This window comes from Quercus suber, unplaced genomic scaffold (genome assembly GCF_002906115.3).
Source record: "Quercus suber isolate HL8 unplaced genomic scaffold, Cork oak 2.0 scaffold_87, whole genome shotgun sequence".
Taxonomy (NCBI): Eukaryota; Viridiplantae; Streptophyta; class Magnoliopsida; order Fagales; family Fagaceae; genus Quercus; species Quercus suber.
In genome coordinates, this window is record NW_027069552.1 from 1,129,073 (window position 1) to 1,141,857 (window position 12,785).

Genomic DNA, 12,785 nt, shown 5'->3' on the forward strand with positions numbered 1-12,785 from the left:
GATACTCCCGAGCGAAGCCATTAGGGTCGTAAGCATAGTCCAACCAAGGTAAACGAGGAGGATCAATGATAGCACTTGCAGGAGGGCCCTCCTGAAACAAGTGTTTCATTTGAGTGTCACTAAGGTACAAGAATACATATGATGACTGATTAAAAGAAATAAGGGAGCAAGAACACATATTGGAGCAAGGAGAAAATGCATGAGGCAAGTCCCACTGAACTCATCATAATCTAGCTTGTCTGTGACCTAGCTTATGAAAGGGATACGCAGCCTTCATAGGTCGTACTTCGCATTTGTCATGGAAGGAGGTGCAAGCATAAACATTGGAGGGTCCATGGGAACCCAAGGCGCATCCTCCCCCACCAATTGGCCGCACACCCTTTCGGCCAAGTAGATCACCCCTAATCCATCGCCCTTGAAAGGTTGAGAGAGACTAGAAGCGAGTATGGTAGCTGCCTCTGAGCCTGCATCTGTTATAGGGGCAGCTCCATCCTAAGGACTCCATATGATCTATAACAACACATGAAGTTAGAAAGAGAACCCTAAAGAAGAATGCAAATAATGGAAAGCGAAATATGTTTCTAACTTACATCCCCAGGAGAGAGCCTGTCCAGGTTATCCCGAAGCAGAGTGATCCTTCTAAAATCCAACTTAGCTTCTCTAGCAATGAGACCGCACTCCACGGTCTAACGCTAAGAAATGGTAGTGTATAGGGTTTAAAAAAGAATAGTGTGCAAGATTCAGAAAGAACAGTTTGCAAGATGACAGTTTACAAGAGGTTATGGTACTATTTGCAAGATTTAAATATGGTACAGTTTTCAAGAGATAGATTGGTAGTTGCAGGATAATAGTTTGCAAGATATGGGTAAGAATGCAATTAGCAGGAATATAGTACATGGTCCTAACCTATATGACATGTGGATGTATGTCTGTAAGAATGAGAATGCATGAACTACATGAGAAAAGAGAGAGAAAGTAATCTCAAGGAGTTTCCAAGGCCTCACCAGTTGGTGTAGTGTCCCTTGACTGAGAGTGTCCAAAGAGGAGTAAAGATAAGCCAAGTATATTGAACCCCAGTTAGTAGCCTGAGCCCTCTCAAAGTCTTGGAAAAGGGCTAACCACCTTAAAGACCTCGTTTGCCTGCTTGTGGCGATAGGTACGCCCCTACCAGGAACAACAGAAAGGCCTTCGCCATCCGAAGGCACTCCTCAGCCATCCCCTGTGGGTGATGCATAAAGTCCATCTCAAGATCAGTGTAGCGGATTGTCTTAGTTGCATACCTCCTCCCTAGCAAGCCTGCACCCAATCGAACACCCGACTCGTCCTCTAGACTAATCGAACTTAATCAAACCATAAGCTGGTCATGCGATGGAAGTTATGAGGAGTAATGGTCATGTCTCGGCTAGGAGAAGTTATGTGGAAGGTATGGGTAGTGCCTTGCCACCTCTCAACCAAGGTCTACGCCAAGACAGTACTAGCAGACCTCTCGGGCATCAAACAGATGATGAGCTTGAAACTAGCATGAACATAGCACTGAGTCTCCTCATTCATAATGGAGTACCATACCAAGACCTAGCTGGTACTTCCCCTACCAGAATATGGGGCTAAGACCTGCAAAAGAGAATGAGATTAAATCCATGATTAGGAGAAAAAAAGTGGTGAAAAAGTGATATTGGATGCATAATAGGATGAATTATGACATGAGACATACATTTGAGTTAAAAAATAGTGAGGGATGATGTTAAAATTGTAAACAGATGAGAAAACGAGTGAAAAAAGAAGCTAAGATACTAATTTAGGGTTTCTGCCTGGCGCCATGTGTACGCAGGAAAGACCCTATGTACGTAGAATTCTGCACGTGTATGTAGAAAGGATCCTATGCACGCATAAACTGAAGAACAGATGCATGCACGCATGAAAAAGCCTGTGTATGCATGAATTCAGGTTGTGCACGTAAGAAAAAGCCTGCATATGTAGGCCCGATTTTGCGCATACAAGAACAAACACAGAAGGTTGTTCTTCAATATTTTCCAAGTTTTCTCAACCACAACTCAACCTAAACATTTTCCTACCCCTCCAAGAGTGTCAAGTTTTCATCTAAACCCATCCCAAAGCAAAACCCAAGCATTTGTAGGCATAAAATGGATTGAAATAGAAGATCAAAGGAAAACTTGAAAAGTGAGGAAAGTTTGAAAAACTTACTAATCTAGTACTTGCACCCTCTGAAATGTGTTGTCGTGATCTGTAGGTTAAAGGAGGGACCACCATTAGCCTTACTACTCCATTCTAGTGGGTGAGGTGGAGAATGTTGGTGGAGCGGACGTAGGAACTTTTCTTAGAGCCATTGGAGAAGATGAGAGAGCTTGGGAGAGAAGTTGAAATTGAAGAGGGTGAGAGTCAGATTGTGAGGAAATGAGAGAGAGGGCAAAAGCTTTTTGTAGGGTAAAAGAAAGAAGAGAAGTTGGAGAGTTAGAGAATCTGAAGAGATGAGGGAGATGAAGAGAATGAAAAGAAGAAAAAAGGGTTGGTAACTATTAAAGAAAAATGAAGAGGTGGGAACACACCAGGTGGCTGAACTATGCATAGTTTAGGCCCCTCACTAAATTACATGTAGTTTAGCAAAAAAAATAAAAAATTCAAAAATCCCCATGGAGTAGGATAGAAGTGCAAAGGAGAATTCAAAAGTACATCCAGAAATGCCAAAAATATCCCCAGTGGATCAATATACATCAAAAGCATCCCTAGCGGATTGAAAGCATCAAGATTATTCCCCAGCGGGTCGAAACCATCAGAAATATCCCTAATGGATAAAAGGCACCAAACATCCCTCAGTGGACCAACAGTCATCATTAATACTCCTTTGTGAGCCAAGATCATTAACTAAATCTCAAGTAAATCTAGTATCATAGACGGACTCCCTTATGGGGGTCCAAGGCACAGAAGTTGCTCCCTCAAGAGTTGCAAAACAAAATTTTCCTAGTAGAGTTTGGTAAAACCCCCTTGAGGGTGGAGTCAACATCAATCCTCAAAAATTTATGAGAAAGAACAAGATAATCATTTCCCCTGTGGAAGGAAGTTCCCCAATGAATAACACACCATTAGAAAATCCCCAGTAAGCTACCTTCTCCTTAGTGAGCCATACACTATCCAGACTTTATGGTAGGTCAGAATTATCACCCAAAGAACTTTTCAACAAAATCATACTCCCTAGCGAGTCCTCTAACATCCCAATGGATCTTTCATCCAAAAATAGTCAAGAAAGTCAAAATGCAAATCTTGTGCACATATCTTACGGGAATTGAACATGCAAGCATAGATCTTGTACAAGTCACAATGGTGCACATATCCTCTAGGAATTGAATATACAGGCATCAATCCCATGTAACACATAATTCGTGCACATATCCTATGGAAATTAAACATGCAGGCACAAAACCCCATACAAGTAAAAAGTAAGAATGCAGATCTTGTGCACATATCCTCTGAAAATTGAAGATGTAGGTACAGATCTCATACAAGTCTGAATGTCAGAATACAGACCTTGTGCACATATCCTGTGGGAATTTAATATGCAAGCACAAATCTTATACAAGTTAGAGCGGTGAACGTATCCTACAAGGATTGAACACGCAAGCACCGATCCTATACAAGTCAGAATTTATGCACATATCCTTCGGGGGTTGAACATGCAGGCACACCATACAAATCTCACGCACATATCCTACGTAATTGAACATGTAGGCATGGTAGAAGAGGTAGAGATAGCGGTAAAAACTAAGGTTAACTTGAGGCAAGAGCCTCATCAGAACAAGTAGAGATGGAGATAGAAGACAAGTACCACCCAGAGAAGTTTGAGACAAAAGCCCCAAATAGACATTACAGATATATATCCTTTTAAGCTCATAAGAGCACCTTTGTTTTTTTTTTTTTTTAATGACTCTAGGATAGTGAGTCACTCGCCTTTTTCTTGCAATTGGCAAAACAGGTTCTGGGATAGTGAACTTGTCATTGCTCATTTCCCGAGCAACAAAGGTGGGAATTCGGACATGTGAAATCCCACGCAACTCTTCGGAGTTGCACCTCGCCCCATGTATGCATGATGTGTGTTGTGAGCATGGGTTGGGCCCGAGCCGTATGTCAAAACAAAATGTTTTGTCTCTTATTCTTTTGATTCCGTTAGTGAAGCTCACGAATGAAAAGAGAGGCATCTGTAGACACTGCATTTTGTACCCTTTATAACTCAGGCTCCCGATCCCTAATGATGCTGAATTCTAAGATCCTAAAGTTGGTTTAGGGCCCAATCAGAAGTTTAAATTGACTTGAACCATGTTACAGATAGTATGCCCTTCTTATTACAGTTTTACACATTAGAAGTCATGACAAACAAGGTAAAGGAGGATGAAGAGAATGAAGAATAAAAAAAGAAACGGTTGGTAACTGTTGGAGAAATGAAAAGGCAGGAACACACTTGTTGGCTAAACTACATGTAGTTTAGGCCTCACCACTAAACTACATGTAGTTTAGTCATGAACAGTAAAAATAAAATAAAATTTCCTTTCTTTCAAAAAAAGGACATCTCAAGATTACCTTAATTAGGCACAAAATAATAAAAGGACACCTCAGGTAGTAGTAAAGGAAGTAGAAGATTCTTGCTCAATGTTTCAAGCATCTCAAGCATCATCAACCAGTAAGGAAGTAGAAGATTCTTCCTCAACAGTTAAAGCATCATCCCCCAAAAGGAAGTAGAAGATTCTTCCTTAATGGTTCGAGCATATCAAACATCATCCCCATGAAGGAGGCAAAAGATTCTTCCCTAATGGTCCCAAGTACATTAAAGCAATCTCCAATAAGGAAGCAGAAGATTCTTCCCCGAAGTATCCCCAGTGAGTCCAATACACTAAAAATCCCTAGCAAGGAAGCAAAAGATTCTTCCTTAAAAGTATCAGCAAACCATGAAGGAAGCAAAAGATACTTCCTAATGGATCATACATTACTCCTCAGCGAGTCCATTCCTACTACTCCTCAGTGAGTTTCTCATCCCCAAGTAAGTCATGCAAGAGGTAGAAGATTCCTCCCCATGCACACTTACTCCTCAGTAAGTTTTCACCATCCCAAGTGGTTCCAGCAATCAAGACTACTCGTGCACATATCTTTTGGGAATTGAACATGCAGACGTGATAGAAAAAGGCAGAGATAGAGATAGTGAAAGAGACCAAGATCAACCCAAGGTAAGGGCCTCACCAGAAAAGGTAGAGAAAGAAGTGAAGAATAAAAGAGGAACAAGTCACTCAAAGAAGTTTGAGGTAAGAGCCCGAATGGACACCACATAGACTATATCCATTTGTTGTTTGTTGGGTTAGCTTATAAGATCACCATTTGTTTGTTTTCGTTTTCTTTTTGAGTGACTCTAGGATAGCTCACCCATTTGCTTGCAAGTGGCAAAATAGGTTCTGGGATAGTTAACCTGTCATTGCTCATTTCCCGAGCAACAAAGGTGGGACTTCAGACATACGATTCCCATGCAGCTTTTCAGAGTTGCACCCTGCCCCACGTATGCGTGATGTGTGTTGTGTGCATGGGTTAGGCCAAAGTTGTATGTCGAAACAAAATGTTTTGTCTCTTATTATTTTGATTCCGTTAGCGAAGCTCACAAATCAAAAAAGGGGCATCTATAGACACCAAATTGTGTACCCCTTATGACTTGAACCCCAATTCCCCAATGATGTTCAAACTCTAAGGCACAAGGCCAGTTTAGAGCCCAATCAGATATTAAATTGACTTAAGGAGTGTTAAAATGGAAAATATAACCTTTTAAATACACAAAAAAAAAAAAAAATTGAAAATAAAATGACCAAAGTGCCTCGGACTGTGTATGTGGGCCAAATTTTGCATACGCAGGCACATTCCTATGTATGCAGCTAAGGTTTTAGAAGCATAAGAAAGGCATGTTTTCTGCAATAGTGGCTAAGGATTGGAATGAATCCTACATCGTCTGGAAGCTGCTCTAAAACCTATTTTTTCCACTATAAAAAGCCTTACATGGTATTTTTTCAAAACACACAGAAATCCCACGGGAAAAACCAAAGATTCATTAGAAAATAGTGAATCAAAAGGGAGTTTTTCACACCCTCAAGTAATTTTTTTAATATTTGATTGGGACCTTTTCTGGCCCTAATCCTTTTAGTTTAACGTAGCTAATCACTGTTTTATTGAATTGTGATAGATTTGACTGATAGGAACGGTAAAAAACCAAGTCTAGGAGCTTTTTGTTTTAAGGTATTCTTTGTAGCATTCTTTTTATTTTTTGTCTTTCTTTTCTTGCTTTAATCTTGTTTTTTGGTTTGGTATATGTTTATGTATGTTTGCCTAGGTTAGTATATGGTTATGTTTATGTTTTGACCATGATAGGTTGATAGAATTAGGGATTTCTTGCTTGTGCTCTGTTTTTAGCTTCAAGTTTCTAGGTTGGGGTTTTGAGTAAGTCCCATGCATGCATGCCATGAGCATGCATAGGTAGGTTAAATCATGTGTACGCTGGAGGTTGCCCAAAAATCCTAATCCAAATTCCTTGTTTGTTTGTTTTGTTGTTTCACATGTTTTGTCTCTTTTCTTTGAAACCGTTTTCTCAAGTTTATGCATATTTTTCTCTTATATGCTTAATATTATTAGATTAGGGTTTTTATGATTGTTTCTTGCCTTGATCCCATGCCATTCATTCATATGTCCATGCATCAATGTCGTAGGTGCTGTGTTGTTGCAAGGTAAGTAAAGGGTAAGTCATGCATAAAAAATGTTCATGCATTTGTGTTATGGTTTTATTTGGATGATATGATGGAGTATGCTTAGAAGTATGATTAGGGTTTGTATTATGTTAATGCCTTGTTGCTATGATCAAGTTGCTGCCTTTTTTAAGATGTATGATAGGGTTTTCACATGTAAGATGAATATTAGGGTTTCTTGAGTGTGTTTGGCTTTATTTTGCTTTAGGATAGATATGTATGTGTTTTGGGATGAAAGATACCATGTTGTATGTTAGATGCATGTTAGTATGTGTGTGAGTCTAGAATATAAGTGTTGAATTAGTTTTAATAGGGTTAAGACATAAGACACAATGATGGGAGGCCAACCTTAGGGTTGGGGGATTTTAGGTGCCTAACACTCCCAAGCGCATACCTAAACTTCGAACCTATACTTTGGTAGTAAGATCAAAGGTCCTTCCTTAAAGGGACACAATATATATGGTTCCTAGACCATTACAAAAACTAGGTGGTTACTTCCCTTCTTGTGTCCACAATACCAAGTAAGGCTTTATATAGTGAAAAAAATGAGGTCCAGAACGGCTCCTAGACAATGTGGGATTCATTCCAAACCTCAGAAATTATTGCAAAAAACTTGTCTTTTTTTATGCCTTTGAAACCCTAGCTGCGTACGCAAGAGTGTGCTTGTGTACGAATGCTTTGGCTAACATACGCAAGCTGCTACCCAATAACGTGGGCCGAGGGCTACTTTGGTCATTTTTATTCCAAAAATAGATTTTTGCTCATTTAAAAGGTTATATTTTCCATTTTAACACTGCTCAAGTCAATTTAATATCTGATTGGGCTCTAAACTAGTCTTGGGCCTTAGAGTTTGGGCATCATTAGGGAACGGGGGCTTGAGTCGTAAGGGGTACAAAATGCGGTGTTTAGATGACCCTCTTTTGATTTGTGAACTTCCCTGACAGAATCAAAAGAATAAGAGACAAAACATTTTTTTGACATACGGCTCGAGCCCTACCCACGCACATGACATACATCACGCATACATAGGTTAGGGTGCAACTTTGGAGAGTTGCATGAGATTCGTTTGTCCAAAATCCAACGTTTGTTGTTTAGGAAATGAGTAACGATAGGTTCATTATCCCAAAACCTATTTTGCTACTTGCAAGCAAATAACGAGTGACTCACTATTCTAGAGTCACTTAAAAAGAAAAAGAAAAACAAACAAGGGTGCTCTTTGAGCTAACCCAACAAACAACAAAATGATATAGTCTCTATGGTGTCCATCTGGGGCTCTTGCCTCAAACTTCTTCGGGTGACTCGCTCCTCTTGTCTTCTTCACTTCTTCCTTTACCTTTTTTGTTAAGGCTCTTGCCTCAGGTTGACCTTGGTCACTTTCTCTATGTCTATCTCTACCTTCTTCTATTGTGCCTACATGTTCAATTCTCAGAGGATACGTGCATGAGTCATCTTGATTGTTAGATCCAATGGGGGTAGTGAAAACTCGTTGAGGATTAGGTATGTATCGGGAGGAATCTTCTGTCTCTTTCATGACTTACTTGGAGATGAGAAACTTGCTGAAGAGTAGTAGAAATAGACTTACTGAGGAATAATGTAACTTTTGTAGATGTGTGATCCATCAGAGAAGAATCTCCTGCTTCCTTTATGGTTTGCTGAAGACTTTGAGGAAGAATTTTCTACTTCCTAACTGGGGATACTTTAGGTGTACTCGATCCATCGAGGAAGAATTTTCTACCTCCTTCATGGGGACGATGTTCTAGACATGCTTGATCCATTGGGGAATAATCTTTTGCTTCCTTACTAGGATAGTGTTCTTGAGTTTATGTGATCTGCTAGAAATTGTTTTAGGATGTACATGCTTTATTAAGGGAAAAGTCTTCTACTTCCTTTAGAACTCATGACTAAACTACACGTAGTTTAGCCATCAAGTGTGTTCCCGCCTCTTCATTTTTCCCAACGGTTACCAACCATTTCTTTTCCTTCTTCATTCTCTTCATCTCTTAATATTCTTCATAACTCTTTAACTTCCCCTTTTTTCTCTTCAAAAACTTCCCTCTTCTCTCTTTTCCTCACAACATTTGATTCACCCATTCTATCATAACTCTCTCATTCCCTCACTTTCTCTCTAGACTCTCTTCATTTCCTTCAATGGCACCTAAGGCCAAGAAGACTTCCTATGTTGTTTCCTCCAATGCATTTCTCCTCACCCAATGGAGTGGAGCAATGAGATTGATAGAGTCTCCTTCATTGAAACACTGGCCAGAGAATCACATTTGTAAAGTTGTTATTTACAACTATGTGTTTTTGTTGGCTTATATTTCGTGCCAAATTTGATTGTAATTTTATTCAAGCTTTTGTACCCTGCATTTACTATGGGATTTCATTAAAAGGCTTGTGTGATAGAGAGAGTAGTATGAAGACTCAAGCATTTGAAGACTGAAGAAGTTTTTATGGGTAGCTCGTGACTTAGCATCCCGCGAAGTATCTCATGTGCCTTGCACATGCTGGAACGTGAAGAGTCAGGCCAGATGGAGACAGTTGTGTCTCGCGAGTATCTCACGGGTAAGGCCTTCTCGCGAGACACTCGCGAGACATTCTATTCTGCTAGCCTGTCCAGTCTAATACACACTTTCTGTGCCTACACTATATATACCCACATTACCCACAAATATTGAGGAGTGCTTCTGAGAGAAAAATCCTAGCCAAACACCTTGAGAGTTAGAGATTGTTATACCCACAATCCTCTACACATTTGCTTGTGAAATTTCCTCAATTCCTACCTCTCTATTTCCATACCATTAAGAGTTTGATAGCCCAAACACTTACCACACCCTTTCAGAGTGTCAAGTGAAGTTTTGATGCTACTGGGAAGCATTGGAAGAAGCCAAGGATGGCATATGCAACATGGAGCTTGTTGTGGGATCCGGAGAGCTAGACAAGACACAGTTCCGAGAAGCCTTACTAGAGTAGGAGCTTGGAGGGCTTAAGTACATCAGGTAGATTAGGTTTGGAGGGTCTCTTGTTAACCCATATAACCCAACTAATTGTCTAGTGGACCGAGGACTGCTTGGAGGGCGGCGGAGAGGTTTTTCACTGAGTTCTTCAGTTTCCTCTTCAATAACACATCGGCGTGTTATTTTGTGTTTGCATCTTTCTTCCCTACTCTTTTACATTCCATTTTACTGCTATATTACTTAGTTTATGGATCAGAGTAGCTTGTTTATTTGTCCGCTCGCATTTACTCTATTCCGCATTTAGTATTAAATTAGTGTAAAATCAATCGAGCCATAACCTTTAATTAGGGGTCTTAACAACTCTTGTGTTTTCAACACATTTTCGAGCTTTCAATTGGTATCAGAGCGGGTATACTCTCTGTGGTGTAACTACCTGAGTGTGATCCTAGACCCCTTGGTGTGCTATGAAAAGTGATTTGGCAAAGCCAACATGAAGCATAGTAAAGGTGTTTGTGAAAATGACTCTATAAGCATATTTGGAGACTGCTCTAGTAATGAGCTTTTAGAGTTATTCAAATCCAAGAAACATGCTGGAATCTTTATACACATGCTGAAATCATTAGTTCATATGAATCATGATATTCATAACAACTTGTGTGAGTCGAATTCCTTAATTGATGAATATAAGAGAAGGAATAGACATTTGTGTGATAAAATTGATTGTCTAAAAAGGAAGTTATACTCATCTGTGAATGAAGTAAAGAAAAATAAGATGTGCTTTGATGGTCAAGAATGTCTCTCTCATGCTTGTCTTTTTGTTTATACTGCATTGAAAGTATTTAATTCATGTTTATGGTATCTTGATAGCGGTTGTTCAAGGCATATGACAGGAGATAAGTCTCTGTTCAAAACTCTTAAAGAGAAGGAAGATGGTTTTATGACATTTGGAGATGGTAATCACTCACAAGTTCTTGGCAAGGGAACCGTGGATATACCAGAACTGCCTTTGTTAACTGATGTGTTGTACATTAAGGGATTGAAAGTGAACTTGCTGAGTATTACTTAGATTTGTGATGAAGACTTCTTAGTCCAATTTTCAAAGAAAGGATATCTAATTCTGAATGAAGAAGGTGTTCAAGTTTTGAAAGGACTAAGGACCATCAACAATTGTTATGGGGTAATTCCCAAACCAAGCATAGCATGTAGGAGTGCTCGAGTGAATCTTTTGGAGTTGTGGCATAAACGAGTTGGACATGCTAATTACAAACAGGTGGTAAAAGTCTCGAAGCTTGAAGCTGTAGTTGGTTTACCAAAGTTTGGAAAAGTTGAGAAGAACGTTTGTGGTCCATGTCAATTGGGAAAACAAACAAAGTCAAGCTATCCTAAAGTAAACATAGTTGCTACTTCTCACCCTTCGGAGTTACTACATGTGGATCAAATGGGTCCAACTAGAATAGAAAGCATAGGTGGAAAGCGCTATATAATGACGGTTGTTGATGATTTCTCAAGATATTCTTGGGTGGACTTTCTCAGGGAGAAGTCAGAAGCATGTGACAAGATGGAAAGGCTATGCAAGAGGCTGCAGAATGAAAAAAGAGTTCCCATAGTTAGAATTAGAAGTGATTATGGGAAGGAGTTTGAAAATGCAAAGTTTGAAGCATTCTGCAATGAACACAGCATTAAGAAGGAATTTTCAACTGCAAAAACTCTACAACAAAATGGGGTGGTTGAAAGAAAGAATCGGGTGATCCAAGAAATGGCAAGAGTAATGTTACTCAACAAAAATATTCCAAAGAAGTTCTGGGTTGAAGCTATGAATACATCGTGTCACATTGGGAATAGGATTTACTTCCGAGCAGGAACAAAGAAGACATCGTATGAAATTTAGAGAGAGAAGAAACCAAAAGTGAAATATTTCTGAATATTTGGAAGCAAGTGCTACATTCTCAATGATAGGGAGAATCCTGGAAATTTAATGCTAAAAGTGATGAAGGGATATTCCTAGGTTACTCCACAAATAGCCGAGCATATAGAGTGTATAATAAGCGCACTAAGACAGTGATGGAATCAATAAATGTGTTCATCGATGACACTATCTCTGAAAAAGATATTGATAATGATGGTGAAGGACAAACTCTTAAGAAGAATGAGGACAATGACAACATGTCTCAAGGTGAGGATGCTGAGAAAGAATCACCAGAAGAGGAGTTTACACCTCCTATACCAAGAAGCGTGACTAGATCAACTCAAGGATCTCCTAGTCCACTCACCCCTCCGGAAGTTCAACCTCCAATCTCTCGTGATGAGGAACCTTCCACTTCCAAAAGACCATCATCAAGGGTAATTCTCAATCATCCCTCAAGAAATATCATTGTTGATTTAGATGAAGGACTTCGGTTGATAAAAGGACCAACTTATAGTGTGAATCATGTGACATACAACCGTTATCTTGCTCAGTTTGAACCAAAGAAAGTGGAGGAAGCATTGAAGGATGAGAATTAGGTAGAATCCATGCACCAAGAGTTGCACCAATTTGTTAGAAATGATGTATGGGGAGCTGGTACCAAGGCCCAAGGATACACATGTCATCGGCACCAAGTGGATCTTCAAGAACAAGACTGATGAAGATGGTGAAGTTGTCCGAAATAAGTCAAGATTGGTGGCTTAAGGATATACTCAAGTTGAAGGCATAGATTTTGATGAGTCTTTTGCTCCAATTGTAAGACTAGAGTCAATCCGAATTCTTCTCTCCATAGCATGCATTATGAACTTCAAGTTGTATCAAATGGACGTGAAGAGTGCTTTCTTGAATGAATTTTTATACGAAGAAGTGTTTATTGAGCAACCAAAGGGGTTTCAAGACCCTCACTTTCCTGACCATGTGTTAAGGTTGAAGAAGGCATTATATGTGCTGAAACAAGCGCCAAGAGCTTGGTATGATTGCCTCACCACATACCTCTTAGATCATGGTTTCAAGAGAGGTCAAGCTGATCGAACTTTGTTTGTTAAAAGAGATGAGAATTCTCTCCTTGTTGCTCAGGTATATGTGGAT